The 13,272-nt window shown below is 47.5% G+C and overlaps 4 non-coding genes across 4 annotated transcripts; all 4 read right to left on the reverse strand.

Moving 5' to 3' along the window:
* Positions 1-4,598: 4,598 nt before the first annotated feature.
* Positions 4,599-4,789, reverse strand: LOC141193021 (U2 spliceosomal RNA). The gene has a single exon (XR_012266321.1). It is a non-coding gene; the product is annotated as a U2 spliceosomal RNA (small nuclear RNA).
* Positions 4,790-5,904: 1,115 nt separating this feature from the next.
* Positions 5,905-6,095, reverse strand: LOC141193022 (U2 spliceosomal RNA). The gene has a single exon (XR_012266322.1). It is a non-coding gene; the product is annotated as a U2 spliceosomal RNA (small nuclear RNA).
* A 1,115-nt stretch (positions 6,096-7,210) lies between these two features.
* On the reverse strand, positions 7,211-7,401 carry LOC141193024 (U2 spliceosomal RNA). Its single transcript, XR_012266323.1, has one exon. It is a non-coding gene; the product is annotated as a U2 spliceosomal RNA (small nuclear RNA).
* Positions 7,402-8,520: 1,119 nt separating this feature from the next.
* Positions 8,521-8,718, reverse strand: LOC141193148 (U2 spliceosomal RNA). Its single transcript, XR_012266443.1, has one exon. It is a non-coding gene; the product is annotated as a U2 spliceosomal RNA (small nuclear RNA).
* Between the last annotated feature and the right edge of the window lie 4,554 nt (positions 8,719-13,272).

Below are 13,272 nucleotides of genomic sequence, written 5' to 3' on the forward strand. Positions count from 1 at the left end.
AATTCAGATTGTCCCATATACTGCGCCCCGGCACCCCACACACTTGATTAGAATGAATAACTTTGCTGATGACTTCTTTTAGACGATTTGCACAAATTTTAGCCATTATTTTATAGTCACAATTTAAAAGTGTTATTGGTCTCCAGTTTTCTAATTTTGATTTATCACCTTTTTTGTATAGGAGGGAGACTTCACCTTTCTTCCAGGAATTTAATAAAACCTTATTATTAAAAACCTCAGTAAACAAATAAAACAAATCATCTTTTAAAATATCATAAAAACATACATAAAATTCTATTGGGATGCCATCAGGACCAGGGACCTTTCCAGTTTTAAAACTTTTAATAGTTTTTAACACTTCTTGTTCTGTTAAAACTTGGGATAAAAACTCTTGGGATGCGGGATCTAAAACAGCTGTTAGTCCTTGCAGCGAATCATCCATTAATTTATTATCTATATTTTTTCCATTAAAAAGATTAGAAAAAAAAACCTCAACTTTACCCAGCATATTTTTTATATTATTCTCACCATCTATATGGTCAATTATCACTTTTTCTTTTTTATTTTTCCTAAAAAAATATCTGGAACACTTTTCATTTTCTTCTATATGTTGTACTCTAGAACGAAAAATTATCTCTTTTCCTTTTTGTTCTAGCCATTTTGAAATCTCTTCTTTTAAGTTTGAAATATCAACTTGTACATCTATCCCATTGTCTCTGAGCTTAAATAATGTTTGTAGGCGGGTATTTAAAATTCTATATTCTTCATATTTTTCTTTGGCTCTACATATACTCTTTTTAATAAAAAAGTCTTTTATTTTTACTTTCATTCTATCCCACCATACACTCATAGTCTCATTTGTTTTTTTCCCTTTTCTACATTTCCTATAAAACTCAATAAAATCTGATAAAATCTGCGGGTCGGTTAAAAGGGATACGTTCATTTTCCAGCTATTCTTACCACATTTTTTGTTGTCATTTACTTTTATGGTAAAGGATTAAAGTTTATGGTCTGAAAATATATTAGTTAAAACTTCACATTTGGCAGGTATTGTTTTATCTGAACCAAAAATAAAATCAATCCTAGAGCTACAATTAGCATTGCTCCAAGTGAAACCGGCGTCCTCTGGGCTGTCACTATGACACTCTTTATATATGTCTATCAATTTAGCATCTTTGACTATATCATGTAGCATACCTGAGGTTTTATCGTAGTTCCTGCTTACAGAGCTGGAGCGCCGGTTTTCACCTTTTAAAACACAATTAAAATCCCCTGCTAAGATAAAAGGTTCAGAGTTATTAATAAATAATGGTAAAAGATCAAGCATTTCGGCTCTTTCATTTTTCTCTGGGGATCCATAAAAATTTAAAAACTGCCATCTAATACCATCAATAAAAGCTTTCACTAATAAAATACGACCTGGTAAAATTTCCTGAATAAAATCAATTAAAACGTTCCCTTTAAAAAGTATGGCTACACCCGCTGATCCTGCAGCATTCGATCCGGACCAGACAGATGGCCCACACTTCCACTCATCTTTATATTTTTGATATGACATTTCATGTGGGATATTACATTCTTGCAGAAAAAATACAGATGCAGTAAAACACGTAAAAAAATTAAAAAGAGCAGTTCTTCTCGTGTTAGATTTTATGCCTCTCACGTTGAGGGAAATACCTTTGAGTTCAGCCATCATTAGAAAATGTAGAAATTTTACTTAGGTAACTAAGAGCAACGGATTTACCTGTCCGATGAACCTGATCAGACCACTGGGCTTGCGCCTCCCTCCTCATCTGATAGTATCGTCACGAGAGTCTCCGTGGAGGAGGAAAGATTACCACATTTATATAAACCCGACGCTACACTGGCATAGCTCGGAGGGCTGGCTGGCAGAACCCGCTGGGTCTCCATTGGCTGGCCATGCAGTTCCTCATCAGGTGGGTCCCCGAGGGGTTCCGCCGCCCCTGTTTGACCTGTAGAAGGTCGTCCTATAGGAGGAGGTTGCGCACAAGGCAGAGCCTCTGACTCTTCAGAGGCAGCAAGATCCCGGTCCCCACCTGTAGCAGCGGAGACCGAAACCCCTGAGGGTCCAGCGTCCACGTCCCCTTCTGGAGAAGTGTCCATCTGTTCACCTCCTGCTGCCTCCTCCGAACCACCCTTTTTCTTTTTCTTAGGACCCACCTGTATCCACTCAGCGCCCTCAGCACTAGGAGACCCAGACTGGGCATGGGCTTCTGTGTTGGCCTTTTGCCGGTCCCTTTTGACCTTACCAGTAGTGCCCTTCTGCTCCTTCTCAGCCCTCCTTTTGGACTCCCGCAGGTCCTGCAGCCAGGTTTTGGGATTTGGTATTTTACCTGTCATAGACTCTGGAGACACTTCACTATTTGGTACGCCCTTATTGTCTCCAGAGGCTCCAGGTTGTTGTTCCTCCTCCTGAGGGGTGGTCTGATCTTTTGGTCCTTGGTTGGACGTCTTGGACTTCCCCTTTTGCTCATCTTCCCGAAATCTGTGAGGGCAAGAAAAATAAAAGTGACCTGGAGTCTGGCAAAAACTGCATTTCTTTTCCTTAGGGCATTCTTTTGTCTCATGTTCTTCACTAGCACAATTTCTACATGATACATGACAGTTTTCTTTTGAATGACCATAGCGCCCACAATTTCTGCAATATACTGGCATCCCAGAAAAGAAGAAATCCCCATTTGTTTGCCCAATTTTGAAACGGGCAGGGGGGAGCCGTATACCATCTGGTGTATTTGGATCTCTTGTACACTTCACAAGGAATTTCCACTTAGATGTCCATATGTTATATTCGTTTAATATCTTCCCAATACATTTAACACTTTTAAAATAAATTGCTAGAAATGACATTACTTCTGGAGCAGAAACAAAGGGCGAAAATACTTTTACAATAACCAGTCTTACCTCATCCAGGACGTGCTCAACAATTTGTATCCCTTTCAAAACAGGACTATTTTCAACTTTTTTTAACTTTTCTAGTACATCTCTAAAAATACCTTCTCCGGTGAATGTGATGTCATAGTCACCTCTTCTGGGATAATCCTGGATGGAGAGAATTTCATTCCTTTGTACGCCAAGAAGGTTCCTGAGCACGTCCTGGACTACATACCCTAATTTCCTCATATCCGAGCCACCCGCCGTGAAGTGAATTCGGATAGAGTTTTTTAGCCTCGCATAAAGAGGCACGAGGTTAGGGTCAACCTCCATGGAAAAACGCAACAAGGTTGCAAATTGCAGCCGCTTGCAATCTGCGCTCCCAGTGTTCTTGCAGCGAAAAACACCTGGAAGCTGGGGGATCGCAACTCGTTACCCTGGGACTAAGCCCTCTCCCTAATAGCAGCAAGCAGGTTAAGTCCACCAAAGTGGACGATCCTGCCAGGCCAAGGAGAGGGGTACCCGAGTGCCCTTCAACCACAATCTCCTGCAATAAAGCACTTGATCGTAGCCAAAAGGCCGAGAAGCGATAACCAGAATTGGTTTCAAACTACGGAGCCACCCAAGGATCCTGAAAAGTCCATTTGTGGAGATGAGCTCCTGGACTCCCGTTAAGAAGACATGTTGTCAACCTCTAGATCCCTTACATGCCTGCACTTTTCGGCTTGCTGCTGCTGCAATCCACGCGTTTTAGATCTGCATAACTCCACCTCTTTAAACACAGCACCTTCACCCCCTGCTGTTCCCACCCGCCTCAACACCGTTGGAAGGGAGGAGAACCAATTAAGGCGGGGGGTGGGGTGGAACAAGCAGCTGTCTACCCTTAGCAGGAGGGCTGCTGATTACATACCTCTCCTGCTGCTGCTGCTGCTGGCTGTCCAGCAGCAGACTGAAGGTGGCTGCTGCTGTGCACAGGTATATAAAGGCTCAGAGCCTATTATGACACGCGCAGCCAGCGTTCCATTGCCACATTCCATCTACTGCAGGCAGGATACCTGGCTGGCTGAATGTCGCTGAGAAGCTCACAGAGACCGCCATAAGCAACAGTTTAACAGAATGCCACAGACTAATCAACCAAACTTTTTGGGTTGGGTTCTCTTTTATAGTCTGCAGGCATTAAATGAAAGAAGTCAGTGTTCCAGCAGAGGGAGACAACGTTTCAGAAAAGGCATTGTAGCAAACCAAAAAAGAAATTTTAAGCGCAGCAGAGTAACCAGCGCACATACCTGTTAGCTCAGGTGAGTTTAAAAGGCTGCTGTTGATAACAAGGGCATTTGCTAAATAGATGGTGTGTGTGCAACAATATACTGAAAGGTCAATTATATTGTGCAGCTTATCTCACCACCTGTAGTTATTTAGGTGAAAGCTCCAAAATGCTTGCCTAATATGTCTGTTTATCCAAAAGGAAGTAAAAAGGGAGAGCTAGAAAGATAGCATTGCATTACATTACATGGCAATGCAATGCACAGTTGCTGAAGTTGAACCAAAATGAGCTTGTAATCTGGCTTCTGCAACTTTGAACATGAAAAATCCAATGAGGAGAAGAAAAGCAAAGCCAAAGAGTCCATCCCAAAATCCAACAAACAAGCAAAATGAACAAAAAACATTGAATTCAATTCTTTCTGATTTTAGAAACTGCATTAAAGAAGGGGTGCACCGGTCCTGGAGATACTGCAATACCAGGTCAATGCGTGGAGTGGACAGAGCAAGCTCTTTTTCCATCTCCCTGTTCTAAAAATCCATTTAATATATGGTCCCCAGATAGGGGACGTATCAGATATTAAACTGATAAGAACAGATACTACACTTGATCTTAGCCAAAAGGCCGAGAAGCGATAACCAGAATTGGTTTCAAACTACGGAGCCACCCAAGGATCCTGAAAAGTCCATTTGTGGAGATGAGCTCCTGGACTTCCGTTAAGAAGACATGTTGTCAACCTCTAGATCCCTTACATGCCTGCACTTTTCGGCTTGCTGCTGCTGCAATCCACGCGTTTTAGATCTGCATAACTCCACCTCTTTAAACACAGCACCTTCACCCCCTGCTGTTCCCACCCGCCTCAACACCGTTGGAAGGGAGGAGAACCAATTAAGGCGGGGGGTGGGGTGGAACGAGCAGCTGTCTACCCTTAGCAGGAGGGCTGCTGATTACATACCTCTCCTGCTGCTGCTGCTGCTGGCTGTCCAGCAGCAGACTGAAGGTGGCTGCTGCTGTGCACAGGTATATAAAGGCTCAGAGCCTATTATGACACGCGCAGCCAGCGTTCCATTGCCACATTCCATCTACTGCAGGCAGGATACCTGGCTGGCTGAATGTCGCTGAGAAGCTCACAGAGACCGCCATAAGCAACAGTTTAACAGAATGCCACAGACTAATCAACCAAACTTTTTGGGTTGGGTTCTCTTTTATAGTCTGCAGGCATTAAATGAAAGAAGTCAGTGTTCCAGCAGAGGGAGACAACGTTTCAGAAAAGGCATTGTAGCAAACCAAAAAAGAAATTTTAAGCGCAGCAGAGTAACCAGCGCACATACCTGTTAGCTCAGGTGAGTTTAAAAGGCTGCTGTTGATAACAAGGGCATTTGCTAAATAGATGGTGTGTGTGCAACAATATACTGAAAGGTCAATTATATTGTGCAGCTTATCTCACCACCTGTAGTTATTTAGGTGAAAGCTCCAAAATGCTTGCCTAATATGTCTGTTTATCCAAAAGGAAGTAAAAAGGGAGAGCTAGAAAGATAGCATTGCATTACATTACATGGCAATGCAATGCACAGTTGCTGAAGTTGAACCAAAATGAGCTTGTAATCTGGCTTCTGCAACTTTGAACATGAAAAATCCAATGAGGAGAAGAAAAGCAAAGCGAAAGAGTCCATCCCAAAATACGACAAGCAAGCAAAATGAACAAAAAACATTGAATTCAATTCTTTCTGATTTTAGAAACTGCATTAAAGAAGGGGTGCACCGGTCCTGGAGATACTGCAATACCAGGTCAATGCGTGGAGTGGACAGAGCAAGCTCTTTTTCCATCTCCCTGTTCTAAAAATCCATTTAATATATGGTCCCCAGATAGGGGACGTATCAGATATTAAACTGATAAGAACAGATACTACACTTGATCTTAGCCAAAAGGCCGAGAAGCGATAACCAGAATTGGTTTCAAACTACGGAGCCACCCAAGGATCCTGAAAAGTCCATTTGTGGAGATGAGCTCCTGGACTCCCGTTAAGAAGACATGTTGTCAACCTCTAGATCCCTTACATGCCTGCACTTTTCGGCTTGCTGCTGCTGCAATCCACGCGTTTTAGATCTGCATAACTCCACCTCTTTAAACACAGCACCTTCACCCCCTGCTGTTCCCACCCGCCTCAACACCGTTGGAAGGGAGGAGAACCAATTAAGGCGGGGGGTGGGGTGGAACGAGCAGCTGTCTACCCTTAGCAGGAGGGCTGCTGATTACATACCTCTCCTGCTGCTGCTGCTGCTGGCTGTCCAGCAGCAGACTGAAGGTGGCTGCTGCTGTGCACAGGTATATAAAGGCTCAGAGCCTATTATGACACGCGCAGCCAGCGTTCCATTGCCACATTCCATCTACTGCAGGCAGGATACCTGGCTGGCTGAATGTCGCTGAGAAGCTCACAGAGACCGCCATAAGCAACAGTTTAACAGAATGCCACAGACTAATCAACCAAACTTTTTGGGTTGGGTTCTCTTTTATAGTCTGCAGGCATTAAATGAAAGAAGTCAGTGTTCCAGCAGAGGGAGACAACGTTTCAGAAAAGGCATTGTAGCAAACCAAAAAAGAAATTTTAAGCGCAGCAGAGTAACCAGCGCACATACCTGTTAGCTCAGGTGAGTTTAAAAGGCTGCTGTTGATAACAAGGGCATTTGCTAAATAGATGGTGTGTGTGCAACAATATACTGAAAGGTCAATTATATTGTGCAGCTTATCTCACCACCTGTAGTTATTTAGGTGAAAGCTCCAAAATGCTTGCCTAATATGTCTGTTTATCCAAAAGGAAGTAAAAAGGGAGAGCTAGAAAGATAGCATTGCATTACATTACATGGCAATGCAATGCACAGTTGCTGAAGTTGAACCAAAATGAGCTTGTAATCTGGCTTCTGCAACTTTGAACATGAAAAATCCAATGAGGAGAAGAAAAGCAAAGCCAAAGAGTCCATCCCAAAATCCGACAAACAAGCAAAATGAACAAAAAACATTGAATTCAATTCTTTCTGATTTTAGAAACTGCATTAAAGAAGGGGTGCACCGGTCCTGGAGATACTGCAATACCAGGTCAATGCGTGGAGTGGACAGAGCAAGCTCTTTTTCCATCTCCCTGTTCTAAAAATCCATTTAATATATGGTCCCCAGATAGGGGACGTATCAGATATTAAACTGATAAGAACAGATACTACACTTGATCTTAGCCAAAAGGCCGAGAAGCGATAACCAGAATTGGTTTCAAACTACGGAGCCACCCAAGGATCCTGAAAAGTCCATTTGTGGAGATGAGCTCCTGGACTCCCGTTAAGAAGACATGTTGTCAACCTCTAGATCCCTTACATGCCTGCACTTTTCGGCTTGCTGCTGCTGCAATCCACGCGTTTTAGATCTGCATAACTCCACCTCTTTAAACACAGCACCTTCACCCCCTGCTGTTCCCACCCGCCTCAACACCGTTGGAAGGGAGGAGAACCAATTAAGGCGGGGGGTGGGGTGGAACGAGCAGCTGTCTACCCTTAGCAGGAGGGCTGCTGATTACATACCTCTCCTGCTGCTGCTGCTGCTGCTGGCTGTCCAGCAGCAGACTGAAGGTGGCTGCTGCTGTGCACAGGTATATAAAGGCTCAGAGCCTATTATGACACGCGCAGCCAGCGTTCCATTGCCACATTCCATCTACTGCAGGCAGGATACCTGGCTGGCTGAATGTCGCTGAGAAGCTCACAGAGACCGCCATAAGCAACAGTTTAACAGAATGCCACAGACTAATCAACCAAACTTTTTGGGTTGGGTTCTCTTTTATAGTCTGCAGGCATTAAATGAAAGAAGTCAGTGTTCCAGCAGAGGGAGACAACGTTTCAGAAAAGGCATTGTAGCAAACCAAAAAAGAAATTTTAAGCGCAGCAGAGTAACCAGCGCACATACCTGTTAGCTCAGGTGAGTTTAAAAGGCTGCTGTTGATAACAAGGGCATTTGCTAAATAGATGGTGTGTGTGCAACAATATACTGAAAGGTCAATTATATTGTGCAGCTTATCTCACCACCTGTAGTTATTTAGGTGAAAGCTCCAAAATGCTTGCCTAATATGTCTGTTTATCCAAAAGGAAGTAAAAAGGGAGAGCTAGAAAGATAGCATTGCATTAAAATTACATGGCAATGCAATGCACAGTTGCTGAAGTTGAACCAAAATGAGCTTGTAATCTGGCTTCTGCAACTTTGAACATGAAAAATCCAATGAGGAGAAGAAAAGCAAAGCCAAAGAGTCCATCCCAAAATCCGACAAACAAGCAAAATGAACAAAAAACATTGAATTCAATTCTTTCTGATTTTAGAAACTGCATTAAAGAAGGGGTGCACCGGTCCTGGAGATACTGCAATACCAGGTCAATGCGTGGAGTGGACAGAGCAAGCTCTTTTTCCATCTCCCTGTTCTAAAAATCCATTTAATATATGGTCCCCAGATAGGGGACGTATCAGATATTAAACTGATAAGAACAGATTTTTTTTTTTGATTGAATATATCTTTTATTAGCACAAAAAATAAGTTAACAGACAGTCTACAGTGCCGCATCCCAGTACACACAGAATTCTACATCATATTTACATAGCATGAGGATACGACGCACTAACTAGACACATCACACCCCTATGCTACACAAAACACTCAATCTGAAAGAAAAAGCATATCAATCAATACAGTACGACGAACCGTGATAAGGGATAGGGATTGGGAAAAAGGGGATGGGGAGGGGAAAATCACAGGCCCGAAGCTTTATTGAAAGACAAGACACATAAGGGGAGAGGGGGAGGAGGGGTTTAGTCCTCATCCTCGTCCTCCGGACCGTCCATGATGGAATAGTCTCTGAGCAGGCTGTGGATCAGCCTGCGGCAGTCCTGGATGGACATCCTCTCCCTCCTCAAGATGAGCCGGTTCCTGGCGACCCAAAGGGCATCCTTGAAGCAGTTCATAAGGCGCCAAGCCTCCTGGATGGCTCCGACGGTATGAACCCCAGGGAAGAGTCCATAAAGCACAGAATGGTGCGATAGGCTCGCCCTGGGGACAGAGTTCCTCAGGTCGTCCTCAAGTGCAGTCAATAGGCGCTGTGCAAATCCGCAGTCCCAAAAAGTGTGCAAAGATGTTTCCTCCACGAAGGGGCACCTTGGGCAGTACCGGGTCTTGCACAGGTTCCGGGCATGCATGAATGACCGGACGGGCAGTCCGCCCTGAATCGCCATCCACGACAAGTCCTTGTGCCCGTTGGTCAGCCTGTCAGACGATACATTTGTCCACACAGTCTCCAGCGTGTCCTGGTGAAGTCCTGTGATGTTCTCCACGTCATCCTTGGCTCTGATTAGCTTGTGGATAGTTTTGGGCTTCCACAAGTCGGGCTTGAGTCCCTCCAGTTGATGCTCCCCCACAAATCGAACGACGTCTCCGTAGAACCATGGCGTCGTCCAGTTGTAGGGGAAGGAGCTGTCCCACTTGTCCCAGCCGAGTCGCCTCCAAAGAGGAAGCAGGAAGAAGCGAGACATGGACCTGCCCGCGGAGCCATTCTTGACTTGCAAAGTCCGGCGGACACAATCACACACAAAAGAGGATCGCAGGAGTGTGGGGATATCTGGAACGCCCTTCCCACCCTTGCGAGGCTCCTTGTACATGACGGCCCGCCTGACTCTGTCCATCTTGGATCCCCAGACAAAGTGAAACACTGTCCTGGTAATGGCCCTGCACACAGTGACGTGTGGGGGCCAGGCCTGCGCCGTGTACTGCAAGACGGGCAGGACCTCATTACGCAGGACGAGTGCCTTACCCTCACAAGTGAGGTGTCTGAGGCTCCAGAGTCCGATCCGTTGCTTCACCTTGGCCAAGCGTTCTTGCCAGGACTTGAGGGCCGCTCCTTCCTTCCCGAACCAGACTCCCAGCACCTTGAGGAAATCCGGTTGAATGTTGAAGGGTAAGGGGGCGGAGGAGGCCGGCTGCCAATCCCCGAAGAGCATGGCTTCCGACTTCCTGCAGTTGACTTTGGCCCCTGAAGCCCGGCCGAACCTCTCACACGTCTGGACGAGGGCGTCGACTGAACCACGATCAGCGCAGAAGACGGTGACGTCGTCCATGTAGAGCGAGCACTTGACCTCGTGTCGTCCCGGACCCGGTGCGGTGATCCCTCTGATCTCTCCATTCTGCCGGATAGCCTCTGCGAAGAGTTCTATAACACAAACAAAAAGAAGAGGTGATAGAGGGCAGCCTTGTCTGACCCCAGAGAGGACAGGGAAGGGGTCAGTCTTCCAGCCGTTCACCAACACCGAGCTGTGGATATCAAAATACATCAGACGGACATACGAACAAAACATGTTACCCAAACCTAACCGGTGCAGAGCTCGGCCCATGAACTCGTGGGAAACCCGGTCGAAGGCCTTCTCCTGATCCAAGGAGACCAGGGCCGCGTGTGCGCGGCGGACCTTGATGTACTCGACCGTGTCCCGCACGAGAGCGAGGCTGTCTGCGATGCGACGTCCAGGGATGCCGCAGGTCTGGTCCGGGTGGATGATCCGTCCGATCACCGTCTTAAGTCGTGTCGCCATCGTCTTGGCCAGGATCTTGTAGTCCACGTTGAGCAGAGTGATGGGACGCCAATTCCTCAGGTCGCACCTCTCTCCCTTCCGCTTGTACAGGATCGTGACCATTCCTTCCCTCAAAGATCGAGGCATTCTACCCTCCACCACCATCTCCTCGTACAGGTCCAACAGGTCCGGACAGATGAGGTCTCCCAGCGCTACATAGAGCTCCGCTGGAAGACCATCACTGCCCGGGATCCTGCCGGTCCTAAAGGATTTAGCGGCAGAGAGCAATTCGCCCACCATCAGAGGTTTGTCCAAGGCTGCCGTGCCTGCAGGATCAAGATGGTTAGTGATACCTGACAGGAACTTATCAGCAGCGTCGGGGTCGGCAGTCTTGTGGGAGTAGAGTTCGCTGTAGAAGTCGCTGACGACCCTCATCACGTCCTCCTTCCCACGTCGCATGTTTCCGCTCTCGTCTCGCAGCTCGTTCAGGGGCGTGTGACCGGCATGAAGTTTCCTGAAAAAGAATGAGTTACATTTCTCACCCTTCTCCAGATTCTCCACTTTGGAACGGAAGACGATTCGCTTGGACTCCTCCTCAAAGTGCCTTTTCAGGCTCTTCTTGGTCTCCTCCAGCTCCTCCCTCACGTCCCAGCCGCAGTGAAGAAGGTCCTGCAGCGACCGCAGCTCGCGCTGCAGCCCTCTGAAGTCCCTCCTCTTCTCACACGCCTGTTGTCGACCCTTGGCCTGAAAGAAACAGCGAAACTCAAGTTTAACATATTCCCACCAATCAGAGACTGTTTGGAAGCTACCCTTGTAGGACTGCCACATTGCGTAGGCTGCTCTCAGCTCCTCCACGACTTCATCCTGAGCCAGCAGAGCACAATTCAGCTTCCAGGAGCCGGGCCCGGACGGAAAACCGTCGCCGAGGACACCTTGTAAGTGAATGGCTCTGTGGTCGGAGAAGAAGCAGGAGACCATCGAGTGCCTACTCTGCCTGACTGCCCGAGAGGTGAACACAAAGTCAATCCTGGAGCGGAGTGAGCCATCGGGTCGGCTCCACGAATAGTTCGTGGAGCCTCTCCCCATGGAGCCCACCACGTCCTGAAGAGAGGCCTCGGTTACCATCTCGATGAGCAGCTTGGACGTGATGTCCAACTTGGCAGATGTGCCAGAACTACGACCATCCTCCTCGATGGGGCAGTTGAAATCCCCGGCCATCACTAAGGTCCTGGTGGTGGCAAGCTGAAGCCGCAGGGTCTGGAAAAGCTCCAAACGCTCATTCTTCAGTGGGGACGCATACACGTTGATGAACCTGACAGGTTCTCCCGCCCAGTTGCCATCTACAACAAGAGCCCTGCCGCAGATGAGCTCCTGGACAGACTCAAGCGTGAATGCGCCCCCCCTGATCAGAATTGCGACCCCCGCAGACTTGCAGTCACCCCCACCGGACCAGTAGGATGGACCGTGGGACCACTCCCTGGCCAGATGTTTGAAGGACCTAGAGGAGGGAAGGGAACATTCCTGCAACATATAAACATCACACAACTGGGAAGTAAGGAAGGCATAAATAGTCTGACGTCTGAACTTGTCCTTGATGCTCCTGACATTAATGGAAAATAAGTTAATATTAGCCATCATGTAGGGAAAAAAGAAAAAGTTAGCGCAGGCAATACACCTTAGTTACCACTCCGGTCGGGTGGTCCCTCGTCGGTGTTGACTGCTGGTGACGGGATCACCAGCAGGCCCTCTTCCTCCATCTGGTCAAGCAGCGCGGCCTCGATCTCGGCGACCACCAGTTCCTCCTCTTCTGGCTCGGCCACCAGGGTCTCAACCATGTGCTCCATCTCTTCTGGCTCAGGGAGGGTATCCTCCTTTTCGCCTACGAAATCCAGAATCTTCTTTTTGGAGGATTCAGTAGCAGGGCTGTCCTCCACCTTCCTCTTTCCCCGGGTTGGAACTGGGGAGACAAGAAGAGGAAAATCCTCCTCGGAATAGATAGCGGCGGGTGGAGGAAAGGTTAATTCCACCGCTACCATGGTCTGGGGAGGGAGAGTGGCTGCCGGGGCAGGGGAAAGGACACCTGCTGAGGAGTAGGGGAAGGAGGAAGAGGAAGTGGAATCCTCAGCAGGGTTGGCCGGGGTGGGGGGGGATTGGACGGGGGTGGCAGGGGGAGGGATCGAGAGAGGGGTGACAGAACTCTTACCCTCCTTTGACTTTTTCTTCTGCTTCGGAGCTGCTGGGACCGTCGCTGGGGCTTTGGCCACCGACTCCTTGACCGCATTGGCCTTGGTCGTCTCGGCCTTGGCCGCTGGGGCCTTGGTCGTCGCGTCCTTGACCTTCAGAGGCCTGGTCGTCGGGGCCTTGTCCTCCGTAGCTGGGGTCGTCGCAACCACCGATGCCCAGGATCTCTCACGCTTGGGGCAATCCTTGTACAGATGAGCCGCCAGCCCACACAGGTTGCAGGACGTCTTCTTCGGGCAGTCCTTTGAGCTGTGTCCCGTCACTCGACAAATCCTGCAGGCATCCTCCTTGCAGT

This window comes from Phyllobates terribilis, unplaced genomic scaffold (assembly GCF_046119375.1).
Source record: "Phyllobates terribilis strain yellow unplaced genomic scaffold, ASM4611937v1 Scaffold_63__1_contigs__length_7903474, whole genome shotgun sequence".
Lineage (NCBI taxonomy): Eukaryota > Metazoa > Chordata > Amphibia > Anura > Dendrobatidae > Phyllobates > Phyllobates terribilis.